Here is a 21354-nt window from a genome sequence, read left to right on the forward strand (position 1 = left end):
TCATTTTGTTTCAAGGATGTTATATGAAGGAAATTATACAGTATATTACCTTTTAAGATTGGTTGCTTTTTACTCAGCATAATCATTTCCTGGATGTATATCTAAATAATTGCGTGTATTAATAGTTTGTCTTTTTTATTGCTTAGTGGTATTTCATGTGGTTGTAGCACAGTCTGTTTACCCATTCACCTATTGAAGAACATTTGAGTTGTTTTCTCTTTGGGGCTATTACAAATAAATCTGCTATGAACATTCATGTGTATGTTTTTTGTAAACATAAGTTTTCATTTATCTGAGTTGTATGCTCAAGAGATAGGTATTATGGTAAGTACATGTTCAGCTTTATAAGAAGCTGCCAAACTCTTTTCTAAAGTGGCTCTACCATTTTATATTTCTACCAGCTATGTATCCAGTTGCTCTGCATCCTCACCAGCATTTGATCTTATCACTATTTTTTCTTCTATCCATTTTGATAGGTATGTAGTGATATTGCATGATGAGTATAATTTGCATTTCATTTTGCTAATGAAGTTGAACATCTTTTATTATGTTTATTTGCCATCTGTACATCCTCTTTGTTGAAGTGTCTCATTATGATTTTGCCCATTTTCTGATTGGGTTGTTTGCTTGTCTACTATTGAGTTGTGGCAGTTCTTTATATATTCTAGATACAGGGCCTTTTGTTGGATATATGATTTTCAAATATTTTCCCCAGTCTTATCATCCTCTGAATAGAATCTTTCATAGAGCAAAAGTTTTAAATTTTGATGAGGATATGCTTATCACTTTTGCCTTTAATGGATGATGCTTTTGGTGCCAAGTCAAAGAATCCTTTGCCTAGGCTTAGGTCCCCAAGATTTGTCAGGAGAAGGGGGTGTTAAATTTCGAATTTACATTTTTATTCTAGTATGATACATTTGTAACAACCAATAAACCAACAATGATACATTGTTGAGTACACATTTTATTTATTTTTCCTTAGTTTTTATCTTGCTTTTTTTCCCCCTGTTCCAGAATCTGATCCTGGATATCATATTACATTCATTCTTGACTCCTTAGTCTCCACTAGACTGTGACAGTTTCTCAGACTCTCTTTGTTTTGAAGACCTTGACAGTTTTGAGGAGTTCTGGTCAAATATTTTGTAGAGTGTCCCTCAACTAGGATTTGTCTGATTTTTTTTTAAATGATCAGAATGGGGTTTATGGGTTCTTGACAGGAAGACCACAGAGGTAAATTGCCATTTCATCATATCTTGTCAGGGGTGCATGTGATCAGCATGAGTTATCACTGATGTTCAGTTTGATCACATGACATAGGTAGTGTTTGCCACGTTTCTCCACTGTAAAGTTGCCCTCTTTACCTTTGCTGTAATCTTTGGAAGGAATTCACTATGTGCAGCTCACATGTAAGGGATGGGGAGTTATGCCCCACTACATACATTTTGATATGGTATATTTACATTCAGTTCTATGTATTTTTCTTTATTTCCTTTGAGACTTCCTGTTTGGCATGTGGATTATTTATAAGTATGTTGCTTGATTGGAGATTTTCCTGTTGTCTGTTGTTTTAGTATCATTACATTATGGTGGAGAAAATACTTTGTATGATTTCAATTTTTTAAAATTTTTTGAAGTTTGTTTTATGACCCACCATATAGTCTACATTGGTGGCCATTCCATGGGCTCTTTCTTTGAAAAATTTTAGTTTATTTTTTTCATCATGATAAATGTACTCCCTATCACCTATTTCACCCATACTCCCATCCATTTCCTCTCTGGTAACCAGTTTGTTCTCCATAGTTAAGAGTCTGTTTCTTGGTTTGTCTCTCTCTCTCTCTCTCTCTTTTTTTCTTTGCTCGTTTGTTTCTTAAATTCCACATGAGTGAGATCATATGGTATTTGTCTTTTTCTGCCTGACTGATTTTGCTTTGCACTGTATTCTCTAGCTCTGTTCATATGGTTGCACATGGCAAGATTTCATTCCATTTTATGGCTGAATAATATTCCATAGTACCCCCGCATCTTCTTTATCCATTTATCAGTTGATGGACATTTGAGCTGTTTCCATAATTTGGCTATTGTAAATAATGCTGCTATAAACAGAGGGGTGCGTGTGTCCCTTGTAGTGTTTCTGTATTTTGGGGGTAAATATCCAGTAGTGTGATTACTGAATCATAAGGTAGTTCTAGTTTTAATTTTTTGAGGAACCTCCATACTGTTTTCCAGAGTGGCTATACCAGTTTGCATTCCCACCAACAGTGTAAGAGGGTTCCTTTTTGCCACATCCTTACCAATACTTGATGTTTCTTGTGTTTTTGTTTTTAACCATTCTGACAAGCGTGAGGTGATACCTCATTGTACTTTTGATTTGCATTTCCCTGATATTGGGTGATGTTGAACATCTTTTTCATGTATCTGTTGGCCATCTGTACGTCTTCTTTGGAGAAATGTCTGTTCATGTCTTCTGTCCATTTTTAAATTACATTATTTGTTTTTTGTGTGTGTGTTGAGTTGATAAGTTCTTTATATATTTTGGATACTAACCCTTTATTGGATATGTTGCTTGCATATGTCTTCTCCCTTGCAGTAGGTTGCCATTTAGTTTTGTTGATTGTTTCCTTCATGATTCAAACTTTTTATTTTTTAAATAGTCCCAATAGTTTATTTTTTGTTTTATTTCCCTTGCCTCTGGAGACCCATCTAGAAAAATGTTGCTACAACCAGTGTCAGAGACATTACTGCCTGTGTTCTCTTCTAGGATTTTTATGATTTCAGGTCTCACATTTAGGTCTTTAATCCATTGAGTTTATATTTGTGTATGCTGAAAGAAAGTGGTCCATTCTTTTGCATATAGCTGTCCATTTTTCCCAACACCATTTGTTGAAGAGACTTTTTCCTATTGTATATTCTTTCCTGCTTTGTTGAAGATTAATTGACCATATAACTGTGGGTTTATGTCTGGGTTATATATTCTAGCCCACTGATCTTTGTGTCTGTTTTTTTAAAGATTTTATTTACTTATTTATTTATTTATTTTAGAGCAAGAGAGAAGGAGAGATGTGCATGTGCATGGTGAGGGGGGGACAAAGAGAGAAGCAGATTCCCCGCTGATCAGGGAGCCAGACTTGGTGCTCCATTCCAGGACCCTGGCATCATGACTTAAGCCGAAGACAGATGCTTAGCTGACTGGGCCACCCAGGTGCCCCTAAGATTTTATTTATCTGTTTGAGAGGGAGAGAGAGAAAGAGTGAGAGTGTGTGTGCAAGTGGGAGAGGGAGAAGGACAAGCAGATTTCCCATTGAGTGTGGAGCTGGACTTAGGGCTCCATCTCACAACTCTGAGATCATGCCTTGAGCTGAAGTCAAGACTCGGACGCTTAACAAACTCAGCCAGCCAGGCGCCCCAGTCTTTTTCGTCTGTTTTTATGCCCTACCATACAGTGTCTATTTTTATGCCATACCATACACAAATTTTAATTACTACTGCTTTGTAATATAACTTTACGTCTCTAATTATGATACCTCTAGTTTTGCTTTTCTTTTTCAAGATTGTTTTGGCTCTTTAGAATCTTTTATGGGCCCATACACATTTTAGGATTATTTGTTCTAGTTCTGTGAAAAATGCTGTTGGTATTTTGATAGGGATTGCATTAGATGTGTAGATTGCTTTGGGTAGTATAGGCATTTTGACAGTATTTGTTCTTCTAACCCTTGAGCATGAAATGTCTTTCCATTTCTTTGCATCATCTTAAATTTCTCTCATTAGTGTTTTGTAGTTTTCAGAGTACAGGTCTTATGCCTCTTTGGTTAAGTTATTCCTAGACATTTTATTGTTTTTGGTGCAGTTGTAAAAGGGACTGTTTTCTTAATTTCACTTTCTGCTGCTTCATTATTAGTGTATAGGAATGCAACAGATTTCTGTACATTGGTTTTGTATCCTATGACTTTACTGAATTCATTTATCAGTTTTAGTAGTTTTTTGGTGGAGTCTTTAGGGTTTTCTGTATATAGTATCATGTTATCTGCAGTACTCAGAGTTTTACTTCTTCTTGCTTACCAGTTTAGATGCCCAAGATATGGTCTATCTTGTTGACCGTTCCATGGGCTCTTGAAAAGAATGTGGAATTTGCTGTTGTTGGGTGGAGTGATCTATGTGTGTAAGTTATATCCTGATAGTTGATTATTTGTTCAGTTCTTCTCTGCCTTCCTGATTTTCTATCTCATAGTTTTCTCAGTTACTGGCATTGGGGTATTGAAGTTCCCAAATGTAATTTTGGATTGATTTGTTTCTTCTTTCAGTTTTTTCTTGATGTACTTTAAGCTTTTCTTGTTTCATGCGTTCACATTTAGGATTATATCTTTCTGATGGAGTGATCCTTTTATCATTATATAGTGTTCTTGTTTGTCTCTAGTAGCTTTCTGGCTTTGAAGTCTCCTTTATCTGATGTTCATATAGCTATTCCTGCTTTTTAAAAAATTAATGTTTGCATGATACGTCCTTTCTATCTTTTCAGTTTTAACCTACTTATGCATTACACTGGTTTTTAAAAGTAAATCAAAGCATTGGGGAGGGTATGTGCTACGGTGAGCGCTGTGAATTGTGCAAGACTGTTGAATCACAGATCTGTACTTCTGAAACAAATAATGCAACATATTTTAAGAAAAAAGAAAAAGAAGAAGATAGCAGGAGAGGAAGAATGAAGGGGAGTAAGTCAGAGGGGGAGACGAACCATGAGAGATGATGGACTCTGAAAAACAAACTGAGGGTTCTAGAGGGGAGGAGGGTAGGGGGATGGGTTAGCCTGGTGATGGGTATTAAAGAGGGCACATTCTGCATGGAGCACTGGGTGTTATGAACAAACAATGAATCATGGAACACTACATCAAAAACAAATGATGTAATATATGGTGATTAACATAACAATAAAAAATTAAAAACAAAAACAAAAAACGCTGAATCTAAAGGTAAATCAAAGCCAAGTTCAGGTTTTAAATGTTGTCATGAAGTTATTTTGAATTCATTCATTTAAGGTCAGGTTACATATGTGGGTAAATGGTATAAATCACTTTTAGAAACTAGAAAATGGAATATTGGTACAAAGCAGAGTATAGACAAAGCCTTGTTTATTAAGCCAGTTTTTGGTCATTAAACAAATATGTGTTGAATGCCTCATGTATTTGAGGTATTGATAATTTCTGTGTACTTGCTGGTCTGTTGAATAAAAGAAGGAAGGTGGGAATTAAATGAATTTGATTTTTAAAATATTTTTTTAAAAGGAAAAGGTAGAGTAGGTAATTCGACAGGGTTTTTTCCACTTCTGAAACCTTTCACTCCTTTACCTATAATGGATCTAAAGTAATTGACTTTTTTAATTTAAAAAGTATGAGAAGTATTGTGGAATAATTCTCGATGTGACCCTACTAGTAGCATTGGGGGGGGGGGGAGTCTAATTTTTGTCAATTTCCATTGAACAGTTTGACAGGCCATTTTAAAGGTCTAAAGGAATTCACCAGAGGCGCAGATGGTATCATATCAGAAATAACAAAGACTGGAACTTCTGCCACAACTATAATTTATCTTGGTTTATTTTCAGTAGACTGTCAAGCACTTCATACCACTACAACAGCTGAGTGCTTAAAGCAATATACCTAATAGCAAGAGCAAATACAAATAATTAGGGATGGTAAAGAAAGAAGAAATATAAGCCATTGATAACAAAGTCATTGATAACGGAAACTAGCTTTGCACAGTTTTCAAATTGCTAGGGACTTGTCATTTTTTCTGTTGATCATTTCACTTAAAAAATTTCAATGGGATGAGGACAAGAAAAAATAGAAAATTTTGTCTTATGGATAAAGAAGGAAACAGTACAATCACAGTACTTAATGGATACAGGAGATGCACAAAGATTGTATTTTACAGACACCATAAAAAAGATTTTGCAGAGATTGAGAGTGGAGGATTTATCTGAAGTGTGATCAAAATCTAATCCAGTTCACCTTTTGGAAAGAACTAAAGAATAAATACAAAGAATGAAATAGTACTTTGAACCTTATGTGATGATCTCATAACCTGTTAGAATTTCCTTTTTTTTTTTTTAAAGGATACATATCCTTCTTTTTTTTCCCTTAGATTTTATTTATTTGTCAGAGAGAGGGTACAAGCGGGGCAGGGGTTGGCGCAGATGGAGGGAGAAGCAGGCTCCCCACTGAGCATGGAGCCTGATGCTGGGCTCAATCCCAGGACCCTGGGATCATGACCTGAGCTGAAGGCAGACGCTTAACTGACTGAGCCACCCAGGCGTCCCCGTTAGAATTTCTGACCTGCACCCAGAGTAATCTATAACCATAATCTATTTAAACCATCATGAACATTATATTTAAATCTCCCCACAATTAAAAGCCCTTCTAAAGGTATTTGCATATGCATGTTTTACACTTCTCTTCATTTTAAACCCTACCTCTTCCCCTAACCCAAGAAGTCTTTCTAAATATTAGCATCCAAGGGATTACCTTTTCATCGTCCTTCATAGATGTTTTTCCAAAAGCAAGTATTCTACAAAGCTTTCTGATTTAATAACTTGGGTAAATTGTAACTGATGAGAAGGTCAGGCGGTAGGACCATTACTAATAAGAATTATATTTTCTGATTCACATATCAAAATAACAGGATCTGACAATAATTCAGAATCAATGAAAATTGACCTGAAAATCTAAGATATAAATTCTCTGTATCTACATAGGAAAATACTTTTATTTCAAAATAAAATCATACTTCCTAATCTGAGTATGTAAAATACTTGACTAAAATGCACTGATTAGCCTACTTCCAGAAGTACTGTCTGTGTCAAAACTAAATTTGACGCTGGTTCTTAGTATGTGAAAACTCAAATATACCTGCCTCATATTAAAAAATCATGATATATTTAAATAAATCTGTGGAAATAAGTGCAGTAGCTGAATAGTTCTGGTCTTATAATACCAATTAGACAAATATTTTTATTATTTATCTATAAAATAAACTCTTAAAGAATCAAACCATGTACTCATTTTTATTCCTTTATGGGCATGACACTTATTAAAAACAACTACTTATTTCATACAATGTCAGAGAGATAAGTAGCCTGAGCATTCAACCCTGACCCAGAGAAATAAATGTGGAGTGTTTGTAATTCTGTCATTTTAGTGAACTTTGTACTAAATGAGTTGAAAATATTCAGTTTATCCTAACACACAAACCAGTTTCCTTCACAAGTTTTCCAATTCTGACAGTAATAATAAAATAATGATGTTGATGGTAGTGATAGAGCTACCACTTATTTGTGCCAGGTTAAACTGTTACTTGGAATGTCCTTCTTTGTCAGAGAAATTCCTAACCATCCAGCATACAGAGATTTACGGTATGCTCAAGTTCCAAAATCTTTAGGAAACCCCTTGACAGTGTTAAGTCCATGCTGTTGGTTTCTCTGAATTGCTATGATCAGGTTTGTGTCTACAACGTAATCAAACATTTCATGGTGTAGGACTTATGAAGTGTTCTATTTTCTAAATATAAATATACTCACCCCTAAAAATAAGCTTCATTAGGGGTTTTTTCCATGTTTTCCTTCCCATGCCTTCATTCATATAGCGCAGCTCCGGAAAACATACACATGTAAAAAACAGCTACTAACTCCCCCATTTTGCTTTTAATTAGGAATCTGTTTAATTTACAAAAATTTTCCCAGATATCATCCTCTTCCTTCTTGATCTCAACATGTTATCAGTAAGTTCCCCAAAAAGGCCTACTTCACCAGACACGAAGTTGAGGCTGACCTTCAAGAAAGAACAAAATATCTTTAAGTGCTAGTAAATGTGCAGTAATAAAATTCCTGATACAGTTCATCCAGGTTTTCAGTATAATTGTAACATTTTATGTAACTTTTTAAATAGTGAGCTCTCTGATTAGCTCCAGTAGCTCCGTTATTTTGAAGGTCACGCTGACCAGGATAACACTTCTCTGAATCCAGCTAGAGCTCCCAGGATACTTTAAGAAATCATCATCTTATAACCAGGAAAGGTCTGGAGGAGGAATCATTTAATCCATTTTACAGATATGGTTTCTAAAGTCCAGAAAGGTTAAATGGCACATACTGGGCACACAATACTTTTTAGATCTTGTGGTTCACCAAAGTGAAAGTGCTAGGTAAATTGATAAAAAGAGTCAAGATTGAAGATGGATCATCCTGACACCCTAATTTAAAGTACCTTCATTTAAGGAAAGCCGAAATGCAACTACCAGATGAACACCTACACAGCAAACCAAGGAAGGATGTGCTCTCTTGTAAACTTTTGGCACGAATGATAAGTCTTCTCTTTTTAAAACTGTTTTCAATCCCCATTCAAGTCATCTCTTCCACTACAAAATTTAACTATTTTGTGCCTTCAGTACTAATCATGAGAAGTACATACTAAAGCTCATTAATGTAAAACCTAAATGATTTGGGAAATTTGGTTTGGATTACCTGCTACTTAATAAAGAATAGAACATTAATCTCTGGAAAGACAGAAGTCTGTTTTGTTTTTCCCAAAGTAACCAGTTGAATAACAATTTTGGATTGTGATCTTAAACCAGAATTCTGTAAGTAATCATTTAATGAAATGACTATGGCAGCATCCTTTAATGGACTGCTCTCATCTGTTAGAAAGTTACTAATGAGAAACACTTAGAAACTGAATGGATTAATTAGGTAACAGTGTTGATGTTGACCTGGGGTGGGAATCGTTTAAGGAGAGAGTCGACTCAAATATTCAGGGCAGGCGTCTATGATCTGTAGATTATCCATCCCCTTGGTTTTCTTTTTATCCTCTTTGCTGACTGCTTGTGTTTTTATAATCATCCTTCTGCCTCAACAGAGTACAGATAAAATGTAATAAAATAAAATGAAAAAGCCTCCTGCAAAAGGTTTTTAAAATTCCCCCCAAAAAGTTTTTGGGGTTTCACTAAATAAAAAGGGCAGGACTTTTTTGTTATTTATAATGCTATTTCTAATATGTGTAAATATTGGCTAAATAGTAACCAGAGTCAAGCAACCATTAAAATTATTATTGTGGCATCTTAGCCATGTTATAGTTTGTAAATTGAAGTAACATTGATAGACCTAATTTCTTTCTTTTTAGAGTTTTGAGATGTTTGTACCAGTTTCCTGTAAACAGGTCTTAATTAGCAAAATTTTTCAAGTCCCTGTTCCTATCAAGACTTGTCAGGATGCCAGACAGAAATCAGTGTGACTGGCAGGTAAACTGACTACAATATAGAGAAGATTAAAAAAAAAAATGTCAAAATGTCAGACCTATACTTTTTTTTTCAGATCTGCACATTTTGATGTGAATAACAACATGTGCAGACAGAACAGAGTTTGTGAGTTAAATCATATACCAGTTAAATTCAGTTTGTTTTGAGGCTACAGACACCACTCAAATACAGATCAGTAAATGTATCTTAGGAATCAAAAATATGAGAGAATGGACTGATGAATGGAAAAGATATATTAGACATTGAAGAATGATGCAGTTTTTTGAAATAGTATTTGCCCTGGTGTTGATCAAAACAGAACCTAACCCTGCATATGAAAGTGAGATTTGGCTCTGCTAAAGATCATATCTGATTTCTTAAGCAGTTTCATCAGTGTCAGCTGTGAGATACACTTAACATTAAATGACAAGGCAGGATTACAGTGCAAGCCCTGGCGTCCAGCCAATTTATCGTCCTTGAAGCTATGTGGGATGCTATATAACACTATTGAAAATAGATGACAGAAGGCTGTCCAAGCAGCTGCTGCACGGTTGATCTAAAATAGGGAGACCACAAACCAGGCTAACAGAAGAAATACTTTAAGGGCACACTGGATCACGGCATCAAATGATAAAACACAGCTCAGGGCAGCCAAGAAACAATTGTTTCTCTGAATACAGTATTCAGAAATGAAGTGATTCCTTCATAGCAAAGCCACTGAAAGTAACATGATTCTAAAACAATGGTTTGCAAACAGGGACAGAATGTGTAAATAATAGTTGCAACTCAAATCAAAGGACAATTTAATACAAACATCATGAGAAGGATTAATTAGATCCTTTCTCTAAAGCAATTCACAAACCATTAGAGACATCTTTCATTATCAAGATGTCAGCAGCCTTAACTACTTATCTAAGAGAGAATTTTAAGTTATGTTAGTTTGGTTTAAAAAGTAATATCAAGTGTCCAAAGGGCTAATATTCTAGTGTAGAAATGTGCCTCCCTCCTCTAATATAAGACATCATTTTGAGCATGTTAAATGCTTCTAAATTGTAGAGCCAATTTATTAATAGTTTTTTTTTTTAATGACAAACTGAAGTCTTTTTATTAGAAGTAAGTCATTTTATTGATGGGGATGTATAGACTATTTGCCTGTGAGTTCATTTGCCTATGAGGAAATCATATTGGCCCAATATATAGAAGGATTTAGTTAAAAAGTTCTATAACATAAGAGTATACGATCAAATTTTAGGAAATCAGGAAAGACTGGGCCATTTTCCCATATAGCCTGGCTCCTAACTTAAGGTAAGTTACATCCCCAAATTCCTTTAAAATAAATAATAGAAACTCAGAATGTACTTTCCCAAAGAAATGATAAATAACAGGTTCATAGACTGGCCCACAGATGCCAATTTAACACATAATGTACCTAAAATATACATTTGCACTGAAAAAGGATGATAACCGCTGCAGATATATACCAGTAATTAAGCAAAATGGAAACAAATTGAAGAAATAAGGAGATAAAATAGAAAGTAAGCAATCCCTTTGCATTGAAAGGAACATGATTCTAAAAAAATAGCTTATAAACCAGGGACAGAGTACAAATAATGGCTACAACTAAACTCAAAGGATAATTTGATATAAACAGCAAGAAAAAGATGAAAAGAACTAATTAGAGCAGATGAGGAGTTGGTTAAAAACTTTTGAGTCTATTTTGAAATCTATACTGGAACAGGGCAGGTATTTTAAGAATTTATGATTAAGGTCCTTTTAAAATGGTTTTCTTTTCACTGATAAGGGAAAATTAGAAGCCCTCACTTTTTCCTCTGCTCATCTCTTAAAAGCCAGTTGACTTCTTTCTCATTTTGTATACAAGTGGTGATTTCATCTACATCCCTGTATTTCATCCTCCTATTTGCTGGACTTCCAAATCTATACTCTTAATCTAGATCTTTCCTCTTAAATTTGCTGTGTTCCACTGTTTACTGAACAATTTCACTTGGATGTCCCGAAGATACCTTAAATTCAGTATGCCCAAAACTGAATTTATCACACTATCCCCCTCAAAAAAACCCCAAAATGTATGCATATCCACTCATGGCTCAAATCAAAACTCTGAGTTCCTAATCTCCTCACCTTTATATTGATATCCAGTCAGTTCTCACCTGTATTAATGCAATAATATCCTAACTGCTGTTCCTACTTTGAATTTTCTTTCCTCATGTCCATTCTTCAAATTCTGCTTGTACTTCTAAAACTCCAACCTGAAAATGTTACTCTATTTAAAAATTTTCAACTGCTCTTACTTGCTTTAGGTAAAGTATATACTCTTTAACTTGAATTACAGTGCCCTTTATGATTTACAGGTGTTTATTCCAATTACCTCTTACCTTCTAGGCTGACCTAGCAATTCAGTGAAAAACATGCCATTCCTTCTCATGTGTGGTCCTTGTACAGGCTTTTAAACATATAAAAAAAGTAATTATAGAACACTTGGTTAGTAGTAAGTATAGAATAATTAATTATGTGTAATAAATACTGTTTCTCCTAAAATAAAAATTTGGAGTCATTTTAAATATGAATATCAACTTCTCTCCCAAATATGCCATTCATATGCTCACAGTAAAATCAGTGGTTGAGATTTTAAAGTACTAGTACTTATGAATAATACCATAACTTCAATTATCTTGTTTTGTTGACATTTCATAAACTATAGACAGTAATATTAATCCTGGTGAGTTACCAATGATAAGTAAAATTGGTAATCTCTCAGTTACCGGTGTTTGAAAAAATGGGTTGTTAGAGTAAGTTATCTCCAGGATGGGAAGGGAGTAGAAAGAGAGAAAATGATCTCTGATCTAAGCATAGAGAACTACCAGCATAATTTTGTGAGATGCCTGTGGTCAGCAGCTGCCTTTCCCCTCACCTTTTTAGTCTATATCTTCCTTCACCTCTAGGTCACAGTGGGAAATTGGCATCTAAAAAAGTTAACATAACCAACACCACACCAAAAGAAAACTTTATTTTCATCTAAAGGTAAATCACATAGATGAAATAAGACTTTGTGAAATCATTCCTAAAAAGAATAAACTGAGTGTGAACTGCATTCTCACTCGTAGAAAAAAGTATTGGGATGTACTTCTAAGTGATAATTGGAAGGTATTTTGTGGTTTCTTTTAATAAGTAATTTGTCCCTTCCTGACTGAGGTAAGTATAATTTATGAGGGCAAGAGATGCTCTATAAACCAGAATTCTGGCCACCCAGGGTACTGGCAGGAAGGCCCTGTGGAGCAATTCAGGACTCTAAAAAGAATGACTGACACACACTCATCACCTTAGAGATTTTTTTCTAAACAAATCTGATCTTATACATGAAAAAATAGCTTACCCTTTCTGAGATATTTGCATAAACTAATGGCTTATGATCATTTGACATTTTCTGTTCACAGACATAGAAATTTATGGATTTATTAGGATATTAGATAGCTTTTCTCATTTTTCTACACATTTTCCCACATTTACATAGAAGTCATATCTGACCATCTGATTTGAATCCAGTGCTAATCTACACCATAACCTTATTCTGAACCTATAAACGTGTGCTGAAAATACAGTCTTTGGGTTGTTTTTAATGTGGGAAATAGAAACAAAAGAGAACAGACAATAGGGAGGGTATCCAAAAGTCTTTTAGAGAATAAGAATTAAATAAAGTGTGCTTCCAGTGAGGATAGCAGGAAGCATGAAGGCTTTATTCACTAACACTAAAATATCAGTGACAACACTGTGGACTCTCACAGTGAGTCACAGAACAAGATTATCGAAATGAAAATATAGTTCAGTTCAAGTAGTTCATAACTTTGGAACCAGTCATATTTCAAAACTTGGTCTGTCCACCTTAGTGCTTAGTGTCTGGAATTCATTTAGTCAGTAAAGTATTTTGTATACAGTTCTTAAAATTCCATGATTGTTCATTTTTTTAAAAAGTTACAATGTACCTGAAATAAAGAGTATCACTAGCAAATTCAATTCTGAATCTGGGGAAAGCATACTCAAAGGTGTAATAAAAACCAATATCTATACTATTTAAAAACCCCCAAGATCGAGACACCTGGGTGGCTCAGCTGGTTAAGTGGCTGCCTTTAGCTCAGGTCATGATCCTAAAGTCCTGGGATCAAGTCCCACATCAGGCTCCTTGCTCAGCGGGGAGCCTGCTTCTCCCTCTGCCTGCCACCCCCTTTGCTTGTGCTCACTCACTCTCTCTGATTAAAAAAAAAAAGAACCCCCAAGATCAAAGTCATTGATAGTTGGTACATAAGCACTCCAACAGAGCTGAGCAGGAAACAAGAAATGTGAAAATGGGACTATACAGGATAAAGGTTAGGGAGATCAACTCTCAGGAAGATTTTTATCTGACTGTAGAGTTTGTGCATGAAATATGAAGAGATGGCATACGGCAGGGAGCCCTGCTAGAGAGAAAACGGGAGAAGGCTGTCCTCACATAGCCCTCCATCCAGGAACCCAATTCTGTATTTCCTTCTTAGATTCAAGGGGAAACATGGGAGGTGTGACACTGCTACAAGTAGCAGCTGGCTAAAGGGAAAAAGAGGGAAATTGAACTGAAGGGAATTCCTGTGGCACTTCCCAAGTGGCCATTTGCCTGTAGTAACCTAAGTGAGTTTAGCAATTAGAGATGCAATTTATAGAAATTTCAACAAAATGATGTTCTGGTGTTTTTGTTTTTGTTTTTTTTTTTAATCCCCAGTCAAGAAGTTTAGCAGTTTTATGGATCTTTTTTTCATGATACTCAAATCTTCTCAATATTTGTATTCAAGTAAAGTAACAATTTTAGCTGTGTTGAGTTTCACTGGGAGAAAAACTGACACAGTGACTCCTGCCTGCCTTTCCAAGTTCATCTCTCACTATGCTCCCCTTACATAAGCTTTCACTGCACAGACTTCTCTTGAGTTTGTCCAATAAACCAAACTCCTTTCTGCCTCCCAGTCTTTGCATAATTTCCTTCTGCTTGGACCTTACCTGTTCTACCCCCTTAATATTTTCAACTTAAGTGTCATATTCTCAGAGGGTCCAATAGTTGAATGGTTCAGGAGGGTAGGAACCATGTCTATTTTGTTTTCCACACTATGTTCAAAATTTAGCACCAGGCCTGAGATATAATTAGAACCAAGTAAATATGCGATCTTGAAGGAACATAGGAGAATCTCTGTGGAATATTTCTTCAGGTGTGAAGAACTACTTTATGTATTTGAAAATTTCCAATGCATTACTGATCCACAGATATTCAGTCTTCTAACAAGATAGTCAATCAGGATCAATACATTTTTGAAAGGGATCCCCCTCCCCAAAAATATATATAAATATATAGCAGTGCCAATTTTGAAGAAGACACTTGAACATTTGAGAAGTATCTGGACCACAACATGGGATTTGCACAAAAGTTAGCAAATCACTGCTACTAAATATGTAATAGTTACAGGGAGTCAGAGATTTGTCAGACAAGATTGGTATTAATGTTATTCTCTCAGGTAAAATTTAGGTGTCAAGTAATATTTTAGGTTAAAATGTTACTGGTTATTTACTTCTGTTTGTTAGTTCAATCTCCACAACGTTAGCCAATTGAGTGTAACTTTTGTACATTTTGCCCTATCCTCATACTAATTTTCTTAAGGAATTTTTAAATCAACACACTTTAAAAAAAAAAAAACCTAAGTAAGTGTGCATCATAAGGAAACTATCAATTCAAAAACAAGCCAATTCACTTGTAATTAATAGAAGATGATCATGGTATTTGATACACATTAATAAAGAAAAATTGAAAGCTACCCACACATTCTTTGTCACCAACAGCTTACACACCAAACTCTGAGAAACATGAGTTTGACTTGCTGGTCCCTGCAAAGAATAGGTTGGTTACAAAGCGTACATGTTAATAAGGTTTGGAAGGACAAAACAGCAACTCCTATTCAGCTTTAGCATCACATGTGTGTTTTAGTGTATAATCACTACCACAGAATTATCAGGTAGGGCACACATAGCTTTGAAATTTTTTAAAAAAGCATCTTACAATGAAATTCCTGTACATACTAATGAAAGTAAAATATGTGTGATTTTAAAGTAAGCTGTGGTATTTTTTTTTTAACTCATTTGTGGTTAGCTTTGAGTATATTCTGCTTACTGACTATATTTCCTTATTAGATAGGTATATAAACATCATGTGTGTGACTTTGTATTGTTATTTTAAGAAACGTGTGGTTTCCTGTTCTGCTTTTAATTCCTTCCAGTTACAGTCATAGATCTCACATTATAGCAGATTAAGAAAATAATGTGAAAGGAATAATTAACTTTAAGACACCAAAAATAGGTGTTGGAACTGTGATTATGTGTGTCTTCATTAGCATATATAGTTAAATATCTTGTTGTTTCTAGGGAGAATAATCAGATTAACCACAGGTTGTCACCTCATACAGGTGCACATATGAGAGGCGTATAAAAGTTGTTGAAAAAAAAAGTAAAAAAAAAAAAAGTTGTTGAAAACTTGAAATTCCAAGCACTGTAATCAAAATTTAAAAATACATAATATTTATTAAACTCTAAGCATATACTGTGCTAATAATAAGCACTTTATCTGTTTCATTTAATTGTCTAAAGAACCCTAAGGGAGGAGTGTCTGGCTGGCTCAGTCAGTAGAACATGCGACTCTCAATCTTGGTTGTTCAAGCCCCACATTGGGCATGGAGCCTACTTAAAAAACAAACAAACAAACAAACCCAAACCCTAAGGGAGCTGAGGAACTGAGCTTTGAAAAGTTTAAAGTAACTTGCTAGAGGTCACCCAGCCAGTAAGTGGAACAGGTGAAATTCACACACTATTGGATTCCAGAGCCTAAGCTCTACACACTTTCAATTCCAGATTCTAAGAATCATCTTTCACGAAGTCCTCCCAATATTCTGCATAATGGCTATGATCTAATAAATGACCACTGGTTGATCTAGTAGATGGGGGACACCATTGTTCTGGTTCTTACCCTTGCTTTCAAATCAGGGCTTTTACATATCATAGAAATAATATCATTAATGATTGCCAAAAATTATTATAATGAACAAAGTCACATGGTAACACACTTCACATGCAGACTGAAACGTGTATACACAGCTACTCCTACTTCAGTTTGCTTGCTAAATGAGACTTTTATCATTTCAGGTATACAGGTACTGAGGCTCAGCTGATTGAGTGCATTGCAAATAATGGATGGTCAGGGGTTTGACTTCCTTCCTTTGACTTCATTGTAGATGGTTAGCTATCTGTGGTCAGAGCAGGAGTATGGGCTCAATGCCAACCAGATGCATGGGATGTTTGGGTGAATATAGTAATTAGGGAAAAGCAGACTAACATCCGAATCTAGGAGAGATGCCTGAGACCGAAGCTAGTTAAGAATCCACATAAAATATCTAAATTAAGCTGCCTATAGGAAAGCTCCTCAAAGCAGCACAGTCTATCTTGTGATTTAAAGATAAGGTATTTCAATATCTATTGTTAGGTAGTGGCCTATTTAAAATCTATTCAGTGGAAGAAATCTATGAATATGGGTATCATAAAGGATATGCATGATACATACATTTAATTTATATAAATTCTTTACATAAATACTCTAAGTGAAAATAGTATAATTAAAATACTTTAAAATTATATTTGCATTATGTATTTTATATAATGTTTTACTAAACATTATACATTTATGTTACTCAGTATTGTTTTACAGAACTTATGTTTACTCATATGTAGTCTATTTATGGAATTTTTATGGACATTTTGACTACATATAATTTTTGCCTTTATACACTAACTTTGGAATCAACCTACAAGTTAGTTGTGACACTAGAGTACAGAAGTAAAGAGATTGTTGTTGTACTAGTAACTGCAGTAAGAAGACTCTTCATGGATCTGAATGTGTTACAGTTTAAAAATTTTTGTGGAGTGTCTAGAATGTATCCAAGAGCAAAGATGTACTAATTATAGACAACTGGTTATGGTTCTTTATACAGAAATATGCAGGGAAACGGGAAAGATAATTTATTAACCAGCAATGATTTGAGAGAAATCTACCTTAAAATGTATTCACTAGAAATCCATCTGAAGTATAATTTGGTTTCCTATAAGATTCTACCTAGCAGAAAGAATCGGACCTCTTCTATACATTTAACCACTACATACCACTCACGTATAAATTGTAGTCTGGCTTGTATTTTATGTATTGTTGTCTAAGCCCTCTCACCAGATTATAAACTCGATGATGGGGATTGTTTTTCACCTTTGTATTCATTGTAGTGCCAGCACTGAGAGTAATAAGAACTCAAAAACATCAGGTAAATTTTTCGGATTCTTGGATCAGGTAGCATTCCCATGGTAAATTAAAAAGTGATTTACTAGTTTATAAATCAATCTCTTGTGAGTTTGGTTAACACAAATGAATTCTTCTGAGTTTCATCCCCATGGGTGAACTGATAAAATTAGATTTCAGTAGAATGGTAAATGTATTGGGAGGGTACCGGGGAGTTTCTAATAAATTCCTGTAAATGAACTGCACATTTCTCCAGTGCATATCAGTGGGATTTTATGATAAGCTAACCCTCTGCTTGCACCACATTCTCTGATGTTTTGTTACATCTTACGATGTCCAAATAGGAATAAGGGTGTTAGATTTCTTTTAATGTTTGCCCTTTATTATTGTAGAATAACACAACTCTCCACTTCTTGAATGGCTTTTAAAGTATATAAATATATTGAAGAAATGAGTTACAGTCTTTATATAATCTAGAGATTTTAAAAATTAGAATGAAAAATGGACAGAAATAATAATTTAATTTAGCAATTCCTAAAGGCAAGAGGCAGCAAGTTCCATCTTGAAAGTCCCAGTAGATCTGTGATCGGTATACTGTGGGTATAGTTAGCAGGCTGGTGTTTTGAGTAGGAAGATAATGGTTTTTAATTGGCTCATCACTGAAGTTTCGTCCTGAAAGGAGAGAAATGAACTTAGAGCCAATATTAACAGGTGATAATTAAATTATGGGTTCTACATGCTTAATGTCTTACACTAAGGCAAGATGAGGCAACTGGAGGCCAATAACTTTAATAATTGGAGTCAGTATCTCTCTTAAGTAGGATTTTATAGCACATTAGCAATGGTTGATTAGTATTAAATCGGAAAATAAACTGTTTTCTTACTAGAGCATGTTTTACTAATTCCAACTTCATACCTATGCATTTAAATGTATAGAATAATTTACATAAAGTAATGTCTTCAGAGGTAAACAAAAAGATAAATATAAAACATTTGTCAAATCCTAAAATCAATATTTCTGTTTCTAAACATTATTTGTTTTCTACATTTATCATGCGTTAAAAGTAGTGTTCAAAATGAAGGCCCATGATTATTTAACTTTAATCATGAAGAACTGATTTAAACATTTAATTTTATGATTAAAGCTGAAAAATCCCTGATTGAAATGTTCAAGTATTCTATTGTAAAGATTTTATGCCACTATGTTTGACTTAATGTTTTAAATATTAGGTGGTTATTCTACATGAATTGTATGGACATTGCTATCGGCATCCTGTAGGAATTATATCACAGTAATGACAATCCTCTTTCAAAGAGTGTTTTGTTTTGAAAAACATTTAATGAGCATCTGTGTTTACAGTATTTTTAAACATCACTGCTACCACATTAACTTTAAAATACTTAATGTCATATGTTTATATTTGGGGCTTTTGTTAAACAATCTCTACCCGTCTTGAGAAGTTCATTTTTGTTATGACTTAGAGTGACCATATAAGTTACCATCCAGACTTTTGGTGGAGTGAAAGGGTATGCTTTTTTAAAAAATGAATATGCCAGGACAATAGGTGCAAACCAGGAAGTATATGGCCCCAGTATAATAGTAGACCAGTATTATAGCGCAATGCCTGGGTTAATACAATCCCATTCTGGAGAAATGCTTTCAGAATCCGTGCTTGGAAGAACAGGAGTGCATGTCTCCTCCTTGCTATATACAGTGTAAGATCTGGGTTTCCCTCAACTTCAAGCCTCTGGAGGTGCTTATGTTGTTGTTTTCACTTTGGTGTCTCTAACATCCAGCAGGGTGCCCTGCACATGAAACTAGCAGAATCCTGGGCTCCAGACTAGAAGAAGAGTGTGCTGGAGTTATGCAAAATGGTTTGGGAATGAAGGAAATTGGAGGTGGAGGAAAAGGGAAACAGGACTCTCCTTCCTGCTTAAACTCCATGGTAGGGTATTCCATTACTACTGTTCTTAAAAAATAGCCAGAATTTGAGGTGGCATTCCTTCTTTCCCATTTTCATTAATCTAGTTTTATACTTGGTATCTACTCAGAGCAAGACAAGGACCACTCATATGCATAGTAGGTTCACCAGCGTTCAGTGAGGAGGGTTGCAGATCTGGGGTTTAGAGAGCCCTCTTCAATTCACCTGTTCCTCTCTATCCTGCTGCTGAAGATTGTGTTTTGACTGTGAAGGGCTCAGCATTTACAGGATAGAAGGGCCAAGGAGAGGACGAGGGAGGTGAGGTGAGAGTAGAGAGAGGGGGATTGGGAAAGTAGTAGAGGATGTGGCCCCAGGCAATAATAGGTTTTATAATTTTAATGTGGGAGAGAGAGAGGAATTGCTTCTGATGTGATGTTCACGGCTAGCTACAAGTAGAATAGTTATTGTCGTATAGGTCATAGTCCATTTATCTGGACATATAACCTATAATTAATCCATGCCTATACAATTCTTACATATTTTAAACTAGTCTATAATCTCAAAAAAAAAAAGCATGAGTAGGCTTACAAAGTTTTTCTCTTGTTGCAGTGATTTTCACAGCAAAGCCTCTGTGCTCCCAGGGGGGAAAAAAAGGTCTTGGAGCTTCACATTATCTTTAAATGCGCTTTTATTGTGTGCTTATCTGCACTTACAGTCCTTCAATGTATAGACCCCATGGTGCATGCAGGATCCTTAAAATGGGGAATCCGTGTAAGGAAGTTAAATGTGGAAAAAAGAAAAAAAAATTCAAAACAGAGTACAAATAGCAAGGTTAAATTGAATGCTGTTAACCCCCCACTGACACCAACTAATAGTGCAGAAGCAACAGCAGGAATCTGAAACAGAGGTTAGTGTTGGGAAATTTCTGTTCATGACAGTTATAAATGAAATATACTGGCTAGTTTTTCTTCCTAGGGTATCACTTTAAAGAACATTTTAAAAGTAGCATCAAAGATGATACCTAAGTGTATATCCAGTAGAAAGAATAAAAAAAATTGAAAACAATATCTTAGTATGAAACACCTATTAGAATTCAGGTGAGTTTTTTCTTACTCTTAAAAAATTGATAGTTTACATACAGCAAAATATGTAAATATTAAGATTACATTATGCAGCTCAGTGACTATTTTTTTATTATAGCCTTTTTTATTATGTTAATCACCATACATTACATCATTAGTTTTTGATGTAGTGTTCCATGATTCATTGTGCATAACACCCAGTGCTCCACGCAGAACGTGTCCTCTTTAATACCCATCACCAGGCTAACCCATCCTCCCACCCACCTCCCCTCTAGAACCCTCAGTTTGTTTTTCAGAGTCCATAGTCTCTCATGGTTTGTCTCCCCCTCCGATTTCCCCCCCTTCATTCTTCCCCTCCTGCTATCTTTTTTTTTTTTAACATATAATGTATTATTTGCTTCCGAGGTACAGATCTGTGATTCAACAGTCTTGCACGCTTCACAGCGCTTCCCATAGCACATAATTCTCCCCAATGTCTATCACCCAGCCACCCCATCCCTCCCACCCCCCACCACTCCAGCAACCCTCAGTTTGTTTCCTGAGATTAAGAATTCCTCGTATCGGTGAGGTCATATGATACATGTTTTTCTCTGATTGACTTATTTCGCTTAGCATAATACCCTCCAGTTCCATCCTTGTCGTTGCAAATGGCAAGATTTCATTCTTTTTGATGGCTGCATAATATTCCACTGTGTATATATACCACATCTTCTTTATC

The 21354-nt window shown here is 35.2% G+C and overlaps 1 protein-coding gene across 3 annotated transcripts in view; it reads left to right on the forward strand.

Annotated features, from left to right (window-relative positions):
- The window catches only part of LOC112832326 (ubiquitin-conjugating enzyme E2 E2), a 371486-nt gene that overhangs the window by 118081 nt on the left and 232051 nt on the right, over positions 1-21354 (forward strand). The window lies entirely within an intron of this gene.

The sequence above is a fragment of the Callorhinus ursinus genome, unplaced genomic scaffold (genome assembly GCF_003265705.2).
Source record: "Callorhinus ursinus isolate GAN/ISIS: 27379988/994484 unplaced genomic scaffold, GSC_fseal_2.0 scaffold1, whole genome shotgun sequence".
NCBI classification, from domain to species: Eukaryota; Metazoa; Chordata; class Mammalia; order Carnivora; family Otariidae; genus Callorhinus; species Callorhinus ursinus.